The 14,266-nt window shown below is 38.9% G+C and overlaps 1 protein-coding gene across 1 annotated transcript in view; it reads right to left on the bottom strand.

Annotated features, from left to right (window-relative positions):
• The window catches only part of SMPX (small muscle protein X-linked), an 89,712-nt gene extending 80,821 nt beyond the window's left edge, over positions 1-8,891 (bottom strand). Inside the window, exon 1 of the mRNA XM_072615288.1 lies at positions 8,334-8,891. The gene's annotated coding sequence lies outside the window, so the exon portion shown is untranslated. The remainder of the gene's footprint in view (positions 1-8,333) is intronic.
• Between the last annotated feature and the right edge of the window lie 5,375 nt (positions 8,892-14,266).

Raw genomic sequence — 14,266 nt, 5'->3', positions numbered from 1 at the left:
GCAGAATGAAGCAGGCTGTTTTCCCTTGTGTTGTGTTTTGGTTTGGTTTTTCTCATGTTTCTTCCATTCATTTTAATTCTTCTATGCAACATGAATAATGTGAAAATGTGTTTAATAAGAATGTATATGTAGAACCCATATAAGATTGCATGCTATTTCAGGGAGGGAAGGAGGAGGGAGGGGAAGAAAATTAAAAACTTATGGAAGTGATTGTTGAAAACTGAAAACAAATAAAATAGCTAAAGAAATAAAAGGGGAAAAAATGTCATGCCCTGCAAGAAGCCAGTCCCCCTGAAGAGTGGAGCATCACGGATGCTCCTTACAGCAAAATTCATGAGGTTCTTCTAGAGAAGAAAAGGACCTGAAGGCTCTGCTCACAAAGAGCTGTGAATTTCTACACATGTGTGTTCTCTCCACATGTGCCTTAATCCCATTGTACTAGAAAAGACCCTGATGTTGGGGAAGATTGAAGGCAAAAGGACAAGCGGATGGCAGAGGATAAGATGGATAGATGGTATCATGGAAACAATGAGCATAAGCTTGGATGAACTTCGGGAGGATAGAAGGGCCTGGGGAGCTATGGCCATGGGGTCACAAAGAGTTGGACATGACCCAATATCTGAATAACCATTGTGTCGATGCTAACTCTCCCCACACAGACTGTATGTATTTGTGAGAAATCATGTCCCAGGTTTTAGAGGCTTTATAACTACTATACTTGCTACATCTTTTCTAAAATTAGTAAATACATAACTGTGTCATTTTGGGGAAGTCACTTAGTTTCAGAGTCTCTATTTCCTCGTCTATAAAAAGAGTACAATAACACTGACCCCGACTCCCTCAAAGGGAGTTGCTATGAAACCAAGTGAAGTAATTTCAATATCTCTACTCATTGACATCTTCCTTTAAATCTCAGTTAGCTCAGACACTACTTTCTGAAGGAAATTTTCCCCAATACCCCAGACCTTCCCTTCTCTGTCTTTTCTCTTCTCTGTTGAACTTTCCCTAGACAGTTAAGAGTTAGAGCCTTTGGGATCATCTAGTCCAACTCCCTCATTTGTAGACCCTTAGAGTTGAAGTGACTTGCCCAAGGTCACACAGTAAAGTGCAGAACTGAGATTTGTACATATCCATTTATACAGTTTCTTATTTCAGAGCCAATGCTCTTCCTAATATTCCTTGTCATACTGATCACATTCTAGTTTATATTGAAGTAATTTGTGTGCATGTTTTATCCCTCCCTCCTCAGATTGTAAGTATTTTGAGGGCAGGGACTTTTGTCATTTTATGTTTGTATCCTTGGTGTCTAGTACAGTCTTACACATAGCAGGTTGTTAAGAAATGCTTCCTAACATCATGGAATCATAAGATAAAACTAACTTATAACCATATAATGACTATAAATCTAAAGCCTGATGGGCCATCAGAGCCTGTCTACTCCAATATCTTCATTTTATAGATTGGGAATCTCAGGCTCAGAGGGAAGTGACTTACCCAAGGTTATATAGCTAGAGGTGACTTGGATTTTCATTTTGTATCCCTAGATAGCGGTGGGGAACCTACAGCCTCAAGGTTGTATGTGGCCTTCTAGATCCTCAAATGTAGTCTTTTGAATCCAAATGTCACAGAACAAATCCCCTTAAGAAAAGGATTTGTTCTGTACAACTTGGACTAGGACCTAGAAGGCCACATGTGGCCTTGAAGCTGCAGGTTCCCCACTCCTGCCCTAGAACATTCTTAGTATCCTTGCTAATAGTGAGAGGTTCACAAACATTTCGTGAACTTAATATATGTGTAGTGGTAGCTATCCCATGGAGCTTGTCTACAGATGGGCCAGGGTTCTAGACCCTTTGGTGAACCTCATGTGCCCTGGCCCTTGGATAAAGGACATGCATGACTAAGGTCTCCTGGTATCCATGGCCCAAAGGGCCAAAACCAATTGGTGAATGAGACAGGAAAAGCTCCTGACTCCAGAAGCAGTAAGAGGAGAGGACAATCTCTGCCTCTGTCTCTCGTATTCTCCTTTCAGTGTGTCCCCCCGAGGCTCTGTCAGCTTTCCTTTGGACTTCCAAAGGGAGAGTGCAGGGAGCAGAAATTTTCCCCATCTCTCTCCTAAGCAGTAGCAATGGCAATCATGCATTGATCAGTGGTAACACGTGGTTGCTCAATTTAGCCTGAGTCTGGATTCTTGACTGCCTCTTCTGCTTTAGATTTCTATCTCTGAGGACAGGTCACCAAACAGCAAAACTGAAGGATAGCTGTTTCCAGCCTCAGTGATGCCTCATGTTTACAAGGGAGTCAGAAGCTAGTTGATCAGTGAGAAAAGAGACCTGAATATGTACCTTTTCTGAAGAAATGATGACCACTGCCTGGGGAATAAACCAAGCCCTAGTTGGTGAAAAGAAGTGGACCTTGAAGTTTTTTTTTAATACCGCAGACTAAAGTAAAAGTGAAATCTACTAGCCGTCCCACAAGCCTCCTGGGAGCCTTTCCTACCTCATGAGAATATGATAGAGGTAATGGGTTAGAGTTTGTTTTAAGTCGTTGTTAATACATGCTTCTGCATCCTTTGTGCTTTAAGGGTTTCTTTTGAGGTGGAAGAAATAAATGGCTATTCAATACCTGCTTTCTGCTACTTTATACAGTGAATACCTTCCTAGAAGGGACCTTGTCAATCCCTTTTAGCGAAAATTCTGGATATGGAACCATACCTAAGATCTTTTTAAGAGATTTTCCCTGATAATTCGCAGTGAGGGGTACAATGGCCCAGCCTATCCCAGGACTGAATCTGGGTCTGCTTCAATTCAGAACGTGAGTCCCTTCTGAGTATCTCACCTCTCCCACCCCCTTCCCATACCCCAGCTATATCATCTACATCGTAAGTAATAAAGCTCATATAAATATAAACTATTTTAACTTGATCCAAATGTTCTGGAACCAATTTGTAATCATGTGAGAAAAGTCACTAAATTATTCAAAATCATTGATCCAGCACTCCTACTGACTGAATCAAAGGCAGTCAAGGATAGCCAGATTGAGGGGGAGGAATCTCATATTTACCAAAATAATCAAATCAGCACTTTTTGTGTGAGCAAGAAAAATTTGAAACAAAGTGGGTGCCAATGTATTGCAAATTGGTTGGCATCTGAAAGTAATGAAATAGTATTGAACTTCAAGAAATATGTGGATTTCAGAGATACATGAGAAGATTTGCATGAACTGATGCAGAAAGAAGAAAGCAGGACCAGGAAAACAGTGCATTTACAAAGACCTGTAAAAAGACTTCACACTGACGCACTGATGGTGGAATTGTGATTTAGTACAACCGTTCTGGAAAGCAGTTTGGAATTATACAAAAAAAAAAAAAACTGGCTAAATATCCATACCCAAGGTCATTTACAAAAAGAAAGTTCTCATATGCTAAAATAGTTATAGTGGCATCTTTTGTTACGAAAAAGAACTGGAAAAAAAAAGCAGATGCCCACTGGTTAGGTAATGGCTTAACATATTATTGCGCATGAATGTAATAGAACATTATCTTGCTAAAAGAAAAAAAAACATAAGAAATACAGAGAAGCATGGAAAGACTTAACATAAATTGATGCAAAATGAAATAAGCAGATCCAGAAAAACAATGTATACAATGACTGCAACAATGGAAAGAACTATAAAATAGTTTTTAAAATTAATTTTGCAATATTATAAAGAATAAGAGCTAAAAAAATCACCTTACTTTGGTCCTTTGCAAAGATGGGGAGGTAGAGAGTCCACAGGTGCAGCACATTGCATAGAAAGTTTGTTGGATTTTTAATGTATTGATCAATTTAATTGAATTTTTTTTAATTCTCTTTTTCTTTAAAAAAAATCTTTGTTATAAGGCTAATAAAGGTGGGGAGGGAGCAATACAGGGGAAAACCTAAGTGACGTAATAACAAAGAAATCAAAAATCTATTTTAAAGGAATAAGACAAATTCAGTTGAGTGAAAGGGGGAGAGAGTCATAATAGTGGCTCATAGATCGGGATTATTAATAATGCGATCTGGTTAATTTCAATTTAAAATAATTATTCTTGCTAGCTAGGTGCTAAACTATTAGTTGGTAACTAAGTGGACTTGCCATGCTGCCTCAGATGGAGTTCACGTGTTAAAATTTTCCACAGGTCCAAATTTCAGTGACAGGACCCTATGTAAGAGCAAGTTTAGAGTGTCCCACTGCCTAACAACGATCAAAGCTGACACTATTTTAATAACAAAGTGAGTATAAATGCAAACACAAGGTGATATTTTTCATCTTGTCCATAGTTAGCAATAGAATAACCTTATCAGCATAGATATTGGCACCTGTGAATATTGTGGAATATAAAATATAGGAGAAAGGAACCTGTTAACATGTTTATGTTGTCATGTGTCTGCATAAAACAAAACGATCAAAACTGCAGCTGTCTGATGTTATGAAGATCAAACAGGTGAGTCATTGACCCGTTTCACTTTCCTACTGGCTAACTTGGTGTTGTCTAAATACAAGCTTCCTTTGTGCATCCTGGGGCAGTAGCATGTTGATATTTTGCTTTTTTTTATTTCTATTAACTCATGTCCAAATTTTAAAAATAATGATGAAACAAGAGATGTGAGGGTGAGTTCGCTATATTGTATATAGCTTGACTGGATGCCACCACTTTTTGTTTGAATTTAAATCAACAGATACTCATGAAGTGCCTACGAGAGCCAAGCAGCATGCTTAGATACAAAGGCAAAACGTAAAATTGTCCCTGGCTCTAAGGAGTTCACATTCTATCAGGGAAACACATACATAGTTAGGTAAATGCAAATATGTATGTGTGTGTGTATCTATATAGAGAGGTAAGTATAGAGATATGTATATATAAAGTATATAGAGTAGGTATGTAGATATATCCACACACACATATCTGTGTATCTGTACATATATATGCAAAGTACATACAAAATAATTTCTGAGATTGGTGGAGAAAATAGTAGGAACTAGGAGAAATCTACATTTTTTATGGTGTTGATTGGATCTAGGACAAACAATGGAATTCTCAAGGGGAAACTAAAGTGCTGTGACGTTTTAATCCATCTATCCTCAAAAGCTATTTAAAGTCCTACAGATCCACAATCCCCTAATGGATCTTAAATGTATTCAGAAAAAGGTACTCTGTCTTTGTAATTGAAATTAGAAATTAAACAAATAAAAAAGACCATATTCCAAGAACGCATTCAGAAGTATTCTGTACAATCTTAGAACAAGATTAGAACATAGAATAAATACTGAGGCAGCTAAGCGGCAAAAAGAATCCCACCTTTGATACTGACCAGCTATGTGACCCTGAATGTCATTTAACCTCTGCCTGCCTCACTTTCCTTATCTGTAAAATGTAGATAAAAATCGCTAATAATAATACCTTCCAGGGCTGTGAGGATCAAATGAGATATTTGTAAAATGCTTTGTAAACCTTCAAACATTATAGAGATCCCAACTATCATTATCATTATCCTGTTACTATTAGTGAACACTGAAGTTTTGAATAAAGTTCTGAAACAGCCTGGTGTAATAAATGATCTTTGGACAAGTGGCTCTATTTAAAAGTTTTATCACCCTGTGGCCAGGTTAGTGATTTGTTGTTATTCAGTCATTTTCAGTCACGTTCAACTCTTTGTGCCCCCATTTGGGGTTTCCTTGGCAAAGATACCAGAGTGGTTTGTCACTTCTTTCTCTGACTCATTTTACTGAAGAGGAACTGAGGCAAACAGGGTTAAGTGACTTGCCCAGGGTCACACAGCTAGTCATTATCTAAGGCTAGATTTGTACTCTTAAAGATGAGTCTACCTGACTCCAGGTCTGGCACACTATCCCAGCTCAGGTTTGTGATGGCTCTGTCCACATTTTGCAAGGTTGGCTCTCAGACTACAAGGACTGAGCATGAAGGGAAAAATACCTCAGTTCTAGTCCTGGCTAACTGTATAGCACGGGCAAGTCACTGCACCTCTCCATAACCCAGACACAGCTATGGGCAAGCTGCATCAACAGAAGATGCTTCGATACAAGAAGCTCCTCACAGAGATGAACTCACAGATCTGCATCAGAGAGGAGGGCTCTCAGACAGACACAGCAACAGACTCAGAGACGAGAGAAACAGAAACAGAGACACAGAGACAAAGACACAGAGACAGAGAGAGGATAGATAGAGAGATGGATAGACAGACAGATAGATAGATAGACAGAGATAGATTATAGATAGACATATGCATGCACACATTTATACTATGAATTTATACCTAGATGAGGGTATGAAAGGAAAAACCACTGGATTTGGCATCAGAGGACCTGGATTTAAGCTACAGTTCTGCCTTGGGTGAGTAACTTCAATTCCCTGGCCCCTAATTTTTTCATCTATAAAATGAGGGAATGTGGGTGCCCTAGATGATCCTTAACCCTATCCCAATTGGAACGTATTAGGATTTCACTTAAGCCTACACCAACTGCTTAAAAAGTGAAAAATTTCAGCTCATGCAATTATTTTTATTATTTTTTTCATTATATTATCTGAACACCTTGTTTTGATTTGTAATAAGCATCTCCTAAATCTTCTGTCTCCGTTAGTGTTTTACCTTGTCTTTCTGTGCATTTCTGAGCATTATAGATGCATATAGCTGGGGTCATGACTGCTACACAGATCAAATCTACATACAGTTCTCTCTGTGATACATACCTTGAGCTTTATTGAATGTCTACAGGAAGTTGGTCAGATTCCAACCTTAGCTCCTAAGAGAAGGTGTACGAATGACACGTTTGGGTAAATCTCTTAGGCAGCTGTTCTTACTGTCCTCATTTACTTCCAGAGAAATCAGGGCGAAAGCAGACCAATGAGTAAAAATAGACAATATTTCTTGGCTGCTTCCCTGTCCCATGGCTCACCTCCATTACTGTACTGAATGCTGCCTCATCTTTCTACCACATTTTCCGACCATTTACCAAAGTTATACCACAGACATATTTACTTATACCACATCCCAAGGTCTTATAAAGCTCTTTAGCTCAAGCTGGGATCCTGTTCTTTGAAGCATAATATGACTAAATCTCCTTTGCTCTTAGTATTCTGCTAAAACCTGGTAACTATATGACCGAAAAGTCATCTATTGATTTTGACTTTCAGAAACACCTTACTAAACTAGACATCCTTCCCAATTTAGGATAAAAAAAAAAAATGAAGTTTGTCTGTTGGCTACTCCACACATTAGCATTAACCTTTTATGGATTTTACGCTTAGTCATACAAACTGGAAATAGAGCAAGCCCCGTGTTTCAGGTGTGAGGCATTTAATATCCCATTTTTAAATGAAACTTTTTTTTACTTCCTAGTAAAATCGCATCATCCTGGTGGATAGTTGCTAATTACATTGGAAGGACTCATAAAGAAATAAGCCAATGTTTGGAGGGATTTTTATTGAAAGGTCAAATATAGTGGCAAATCTAAAACCCACAGGGAATTATCCTCTGCCTGGAAGTTAAATATAATTCCTGAGAAGGGTGTGGAAAGATGTGCAGCTGTCTGGACTGACTGACTCCTTATTTAATTTGCCTTAAATACGCTGAGGGAAGGAGGGAGGAAGGAAGGGAGGAAACATACCTTTATCCTCTCCATGTTTCATAGTTTGGTGCCAACAGAGAAAAAAAAAGACAGTAATGCTACCCTCCTACCCATACTGTATAATAGAGGCAGACTGTTACACAACAGGGTCGTGGACAAATGACCACAGAGCACTGATGTGTGTGGAAGACGTGGGCAGGAGCTATACCACTAAAACAGAGACTGACATTCAGAAGGGAAGGTAAAACATTTAAAACACTTCTGAACTTGAGAAGGTGTAACAACACATGGTCACTGCTTTGCATTGTAGTCAGACAAAAGCAATAATACTGTTTTCTCAAACCATTACATTCCTGATTAAGCATCACAGCCTCTGAGGAATAAGATCCGAATCTGTTTGCAGCAGCTTGCCAACTTTAATAAGTCCCAAATTGACAGCACATTTTCAGGTCACACGTATTTCATTCTAATTCTTCGGGTTTTTGTTTGTTTGACTGGGTTAGAGAGGAACTTTCAGCTGAGCATCCCTTTGGAGCCAAACAAACTAAAAAGAAAAAAAAAAACACCCAAAAGCCATCACAACGTACAATCACCTCCCAAATCAGCTGTCCCTGCTCCCTGCCAGCAAGCAGACAAAACTATGAAAGGAGCAATCACTTCAATCATTTATGAACAAATCCATCATACAACAAAGCCCAGTGTCCACAGCCAACTCCTTAGCTTACCTGGTTGATTTATTTATTTAGCGCATAAGAAAAAAATCCAAGCAGTCAGGTGAGTGAGTCCAATGCTTCCTGGAGGCTGGGAAGGAGATGCTGTCTTCAGCAGGCTGTGATCCTGTTCCTGGTGTTCTTCATGAGGCTGAAATAACTCAAGTGCTTTGTGTCCCAGCCGGCACTGAGAGCCACTCCAGGCTGGGGTAGAGCTCTGTTTGGAAGTAAAGTGTTAAAAGAGAATTCCTGCCATTGCTTACAGTTGTTCTTCCTAAATATAGAGTTTGACACAACCCGTAACTCCGTTCCCTCTAAAAGGCTTGGCCATGCCAAAATCCAGGCTCATATGTCAGCTAGTAAGTGTCTAAGAAAACACCTTGGGCTGTTCATTCTCTGGCCTCCTGCTTCTCACAGCTGATGCCGTATCTTTCCATACAGTCTGAAGGGGGCATTTGGAAGTGCGAGAAATACAAAGTTTCTGAACTTGGCTCTATAGGTAGATTGGAGTAAGTGCCAGATGCAAATGTGATCTTGAAACATTGAAGACAACAGAAAGAGTTGATAAGAAGTCTAGGAAAATGTTAGAAGGTTCCAGAAAGAGGAAATGAGATGAAACATTCCCAATGCAACATAAAATCCCAGGTGCTCTTAATCTTTTCTTCTTTAATAAACTCCTTTTCAATATACTGAAATCAATGCCCCTTTATCAGAATCATGGTTGTTGCCTACATTCTTAATTGAAGAAAATGCTAAACTTCATTTACAGGGTTTGTCAAAATAAAGGTTTTTTTTAAACCATCCAAGTTTACAGACTCATTAAAATCTATGTACAGATCCTGGAAGAGCGGAATGAGTGATGGCTCTGGAATCAAAGAATCAGGGCTAAAAATACAGACTACTTTTGAGATCTTGGACAAGTCATTTGACTTTTCCAGATCTCAGTTTCATCTGTAAGATGAAATTGAGCTAAATGATCCTTTCTAGCTCTAAATCTAGGCTCCTAAGACATGTTTAGTAAATAAGTGAGTTTTCATTAGTATTGGCCATTTGGCGGCTTCTATTTATTCCTAATTCACAAAGTTGATATTTTTCACTGTGCAGGATGTTCCCTTAATAAATATATTTTTAAAGAAAAGTTTGTAGTTAGGAAGAATTGCTGATTTAATTGCAAAGGGAAAACCCATTGCATTATAAGAGCAGAGGTGTCCTACTCTAAAAAAATGTTATAGACAAATTTCTGCATCTACTAAACAGAAAAATTAGAATAGAACTTTACATAAGGATTCAGTAGCTAGTTATTTTAAAAAGGGAATTATACCAGTGCATTTGAATGGAATGAAATATCAGTTTGTTTCCGGAAATTTTTTGTTTCTCTAGTTTTGTTCCATCTTTCTACTGGGTGATCCAAAAGTCTTACTGTAGTTTTAAGTTTGGGACACCCCATACAGGACATTCCCAGTCCTGTGATCTTGTGAACATGGGCACTCCCTTCACTAACTGCAAATCATGATCCTTCAATACTTTCTGTAGATGATCTTAGTAAGAGGCTGTGTCCTTAAGTTTCATCACTTTGTGGCCAAGCTGGTGATGGCCCTGGTCAAGCTTAGCTAGGCTGGTCCTCAGACTAGAGACCCGCACCATCATTGGGCCTCCACTAAAGACTTTTCTGGCTTGGGAGGATGTACAAGCTTGTGTCTCACTGGCGTAGCCTTTTGGAATTCAGAACAGTGCCATAATGAGACATCAGAGAACTTCAGTGGTCTGGTTAAATCAAGTTTTAGAAACCACAGTAATAATAATATGAGCTTGCATTTATATAGTCCTTCCAAATTTACAAAGCACTTTATGAACCACTTCATTTGATTCTCACAACAACCATGAGAGAAAAGGTGCTTTTTTTATCCCCATTTTACAGATGAGGAAACTGAGGCAGGCAAGTTAAGCAACTTCTCCAGGATCACATAGTTAGTAAATATCTGGGGCTAGATTTGAACTCTGATCTTCCTGAATCCACATTCTGTGTTCTATCCACGCAGTACTCCCAAAACATACTTATTCAGGTCTCATTCAACCTTATTTATATTTATTTGAAAGGGGATGAGGAAAGTTTGGCTTGTTTTTGACAAATTTCTATTTGTCAGTTAAATTACAAAATAATATTTTGGTCCTGCCTATTTTGGCATTTAGCTGATTTCCATAGTTCAGTTCTAGTTTTTGCCTCATCATTCAGTCTGACTCAAATGCTCATTTAAAATATGATTTGATCTATAAGGATTCATTTTTACATACCACTCTTCTAAAACACATTCCTGTGATCAAAGAGTTATTCCCCTGCACTTAAGAATGGTATAAAGGCACAGGCTTTGAAAACCTTAATGCTTTCTCAGATGTATCTGGCTTTTCCCATGAGAACCTAAGAAGAGCCAAGTATAGAAGTGACATCACCACCCTGTGCCCCTCCAGCATACTCAGTGCTGAGATGAAATACTTCTGATTGCCAAGCTTTCATTCCTCACTTTGTAACTCTTTGCCTTCCCCTTATCCCCAGTGCTCCTACCCTACAACCTGTTGGAGATTCCACCCTACACACACACACACACACACACACACACACACACACACACACACACACACACACACACACACAATCCACCCCTAGTAAAACTCACTAGTATTTGTCCCATATTGGAGCAGATGCTCAGCCAACATTAACCTGAACCCACGACTAGCCTTACACAGAGTGATCTATTCAGTAAGAATTAAAAGGTACCAAAATGCCTTGCTGCCATTCCAATGCTCCCCTACCAGTCTGTTCCTGTGACTGAACTTTTAACTATTACAGTCACTTTTTAGGCTAAAGTATTAACGGATCAAAGTCTCATTGTTTCATAAATTTGAGGCTGGAAGAAACCTAAGTCATCTAGCCTAACCCCATAATCTCATTGGTATACTTGTGGCATGGGACCATACATTACAGAGTTTGACAAGAAAGGAAACAAACTTTTATTTAGCGCCTACTGTGTTCTAGGCTTTATGCTAAGCACTTTAAAATCTCTGTCTCATTTGATCCTCATAGCAAATTTCTAATGTAGGTGCTATTACAATTATTCCCATTTTATAACTGAGAAAACAGAGGCAGACAAAAGGTTAAGTGAATCCCCTAGAGTTACACTGTGGGAGCTGGGGTCCTGCTTAGAGCTATTAAGTATCTACTGCTGGATTTGAGTTCTGGACCTCCTGGCTCTAGGCCCAACATTCTATCCTCTAGACCACCTAGCTGCCTCCTTTCTAGGAGAAATGTAAGGGATTATATAGTCCAATGTGATTGTTTGACAGATCATAGTATCTGTAAATTTTCTTGTATTTACTTTGTAAATATTCTATAGTAAACATGCATTCATGTTATTGTCCCTGAGACAATGTATGCTCACTGAGAACAGGAACCATTTTCTTTTTGTCTTTGTATCGCAACACCTAACATAGTGCAGTAAGCGTTTAATAAATATCCATTGAAATAAAGTTGAGTTAAGTTGACTATATGGGTTCTAAATACTCAGCTTTAAATCTTGTGATGTCAGATTATGAAGTTAAACTAACAACTGTCACCATTTTAAAGGCCCAGGTATGACCCTTCTGTCTCTGGCACACAGTCTTCCAAAAAAACCACGGAAAATTTGGGACAAAAACCACGGAAAAGAAACTAAGTGACAAAATGAAAAGAAAATGAAATTGAAATGAAAAGTAAAAATGAAAAAAATGGATTTGTCTGAAACATTGTTAGGTTTAACTGAAATGATCAACAAAATGAAGATTGATTAGACACGTCAGATTTAAGAAAGAAAAGTTATCTTTAATTCCACAGTCTTAGTGACCTGCTTTATGTTGCACAAGTACTAATTAGAGATACATTCAAATGTTAGCTGTGTTGTGGTTTTTCATTTCTCCCATGCTTGCTGTTCACCTGTCTTCAGGCATCCTCAGGACAGATGTTTTCCTTCCTTCCCTAACAGACAGCAGCATAGCAATGGGCCTCAGGTATTGAATTTCCTTCCTCACTCACTTCTCATCAGTTCAGAGCTTCTTCAGCTTTGGTCAGTAAAGAAATTGAGGAATTTCGATACAATGATCACTGGAGCTCCTAAATGGGCACATAACATAGATTGAAGAACCCTTGACTTGACGGTAATAAAAAAATGGAATTAAACTAATATAATAGGTCCTGCTTCAGAATTAGATGTTTTCCCTGATAACATGAAATTCTCTCATTCAAAGGATAAGATATTTTTTGGAAATAATTGATCTCCCCATGTGAATAACTTTATATTTTACTTTGGATAAGGAGAGAGAATGCTGATTTCATCTCATTTATTAGAAGAACTCCTCAGGGTGCCAACTACGGGAAGAGCAAACATAAATAGGATGGAGTATCAGGAAAATAAAGTTTGTTTGTTTTATAAATTTCCTTTTACTGTAAGGATGGGTCCAAAGCCTGAAAAACTTTGCGACTTTGCTCACACACACACACACACACACGTCTATATATGTATATATATATATACACATACATACATACATACTCATACATATACATACATGCACATGCATCTATATCAATATATAAGAATGTGGCTAAGCACATAGGAATGGATAGCTAGATGGTGCAGCAAATAGAGTGCTGGGCCGGGAGTCAGGAAGACTCATCTTCCTGAGTTCAAATCAGGCCTCAGACTCTTAGTAGTTGTGTGACCCTGGGCAAGTCACTGAATCCTCTTTGCCTCAGTTTCCTCATTTGTAAAGTGAGTTGGTGCAGGAAATGTCAATCCACTCCAGCATCTTTACCAATAAAACCCCAAATGGGTTTTGGGTCACAAAGAGTCAGACACAACCAAAACATGACTGAACTGAAAGCATGTAGGGAGAGTCAACGATGCTGCCCCTTGGCCTTAACTTTCTGTCAAGTGCCTTTCCTATCCCTACTCCCACTGATAACCATGAGATGATATAATTGAGAAGTTAGGAAAACCCAGAAGCCCAGGATACTAGGCAGTTTTTAGTTAAGTAGACTCTAAATCGATAATAATTATGTGTGGATTAGCCATCACAGATTAAAATCAAAAGATTTGTGGAATGTCTGCCTTGAGTTAGAGGGAGGTGAGGTTCCCTACAAGGATGCAAGACCACTGTAGGGGAAATTCAGTTGAAAAAATAAATCTGAGACTGAGGGGCACTGGGTTTTTAGCCAGGGGAAATCTTGCTTCAAATTCTTCTGAACTTGGCTTTGGGGACAAAGAGTCTCCTTCTGAAGATTAGGAGATTTCCAGTGAAGACTCTGAAATGCACCAAGCAGGGCGCTCTTTAAGGGAAAGGACAAAGAAGCTTGCATTCCCGCCCACCTTCTCCTCCCCAGTCCTCACCCTCTACACACCAGGAAGAGTTTTTGCTGATCCATGATTGGGGCTGTATCATCTTTCTAAAACTGACACAAAAAGTCTTAGGACTTTAAAATGAAAGACCATGGCAGAGTCCGCTCTTCTTTTGTGGAGGAGATAATGCTATAATCAAGGACTTCTGCTGAATCTAAAAGGTGGAAGTAGAGAGATTCCTCAGCCACATAAATAGCATGTCCATGCCTGCAAGAAGCCAGTAGAACAGCAGTGGCCCAGCAATTAAAAAAGACAAACAGGCCTGATAGAAGTAACATGATGAAATGCCTAGAAAATGTCAGGGACCCGACGTAATCAGAAGCATAAGTTTCTGCTCCATATGTATGTTTGGGGCATGGTCACCTTGCCTACATTTCATGTGAATGTGTTACATGTATGTTCCCTCATAACACATCCCTTATGTATGCCTCTACATGTTCACTCTACATGTATCCAGTCTCCCCAGTAATGACGCGTATATTTGTGGGATAACGCGTTCCAAGTTTATAAGGGCAAAATTTT

Source organism: Notamacropus eugenii, chromosome 5 (assembly GCF_028372415.1).
Source record: "Notamacropus eugenii isolate mMacEug1 chromosome 5, mMacEug1.pri_v2, whole genome shotgun sequence".
Classification (NCBI taxonomy): Eukaryota; Metazoa; Chordata; class Mammalia; order Diprotodontia; family Macropodidae; genus Notamacropus; species Notamacropus eugenii.
This window is presented reverse-complemented; position numbering and strand designations above follow the sequence as displayed.